The 1,617-nt window shown below is 38.4% G+C and overlaps 1 pseudogene; it reads left to right on the forward strand.

Moving 5' to 3' along the window:
- Nucleotides 1-1,038: 1,038 nt before the first annotated feature.
- LOC105705553 (large ribosomal subunit protein eL33-like) lies at nt 1,039-1,386 on the forward strand (annotated as a pseudogene).
- The last annotated feature ends 231 nt before the right edge of the window (nt 1,387-1,617 follow it).

Raw genomic sequence — 1,617 nt, forward strand, 5'->3', positions numbered from 1 at the left:
ATGTGTGGTCCTTAAATATATCTGCTTAATATATTCATATATGTGGAAGCCCATCACATCTTCAGTAAGATCGTTTCTACCTATGACCAAAGCTTACTGCACTGCAGTAGCAGTCAGTGTCATTCATTATTGACCACTTCAAAGTTTGATCCAGTTTGCTTCTTGAGAATCTCAACTGCTCTACTCAACTGATGTTGCTAAGATATTGCCACATGATAGCTAACATTTGACACCTTACTTAGGTGCCAGGCATTGTTCTAAATGTTTTACATGTGTCATCTCATGTAGTCTTCAGGACAACACTGTATATATATAAATATTTGTATATATTTACATTATATCTTTATTTGAGGAATTCATATATGGATAAAAGCTTAATCAAAAGCAAATGTTTCTAGATGCCTTTCTCCAGCTCTATTTCTTGCCTTTACAAATTGCAAGAAAAGCGTACTCAAAACTAAAGCACCTTGTCCTCATCCAAAGATGTCCTATAATGTGTGGGCCAAAGGAGGCTGGCACAGATTCTGTATAGGGGTGGGACAGAATGTGGCGCTGTTCTCACCTTGTTTTACTTTGCTGTTGGGCCCTCCAAAAGGCTGAACTAGGTAAAGGTAGATTTTAAGAATAATGTAAATGGAATGTATCTATGTGGATTTCATCATTTTAAGACGTAACAGAAACACTTCTTCATTTCAACTTGAGATTCAACCCCTAAATCCCCTAAGGGAGAGAGTATTATATTTTAACAAAATGCCATGTAACTGCACAATTAACATAAGGCTTTGAATAGACTACTAGTTGTGGATTTGACCTGCCCATGAAGATTCACCCACAAAAGTGACAACCATATTAGTTCTCTGTGATAAGTGCCTCACCGTCACTACAAGCAACTGATCACTGCTGACTGTCAGAGAACAACGTATGTTCCAGGCTAGGAGGGCAACTATATTTTCTGTCCTAGAAATTAAGAATCAGATTCTTTCCACCATCTCACAGCCTGTGGAGGCCTGTTGGGAACAGGACTTCTAAAAGGCAAAGATGTCTGGAAGGCTGTGGTCCAAGGCCATTTTTGCTGGCTATAAGTGGGGTCTCTAGAACTAAAGGGAACATACATTTTTTCTTAAAATTGAAGGTGTTTATGCCTGAGATGAAACTGAATTCTGTTTGGGCAAGAAATGTACTTATGTATACAAAGGGAAGAACACAGTAACTCCTGGCGGTAAACCAAACGAGACCATAATAATAATCTGGGGAAATGTAATTCAGGCCCATGGAAACAGTGGCACGGTTTGTTCTAAATTCCAAAGTAATCTTCCTGTTAAGGCCATTGGACACAAAATCCGTGTGATGCTGTATCCCTCAAGGATTCATACTAATGAAAAGTAAATTTAAAAAGTGGATTTGTGCTCTTGTAAAAAAAAAAAAAAGAATCAAGATTCAGAAAAGGATAGAAATCCTCCTTGTCTGGCTTAAACTGAAGGTATGGAAATTCACGGTCTGTGGAGGGCTGACACTGAGCACAGAGAAACAAAAATAGTTGAGGAAAGAAAAAGAGAGTAAAATACATGAACAGGGAGAAGACGTCCTGAGAGACCATATGCTATCATATAGTGGGAG

The sequence above is a fragment of the Aotus nancymaae genome, unplaced genomic scaffold (genome assembly GCF_030222135.1).
Source record: "Aotus nancymaae isolate 86718 unplaced genomic scaffold, 86718_ANA_hifiasm-v0.15.2.pri h1tg000058l, whole genome shotgun sequence".
NCBI classification, from domain to species: domain Eukaryota; kingdom Metazoa; phylum Chordata; class Mammalia; order Primates; family Aotidae; genus Aotus; species Aotus nancymaae.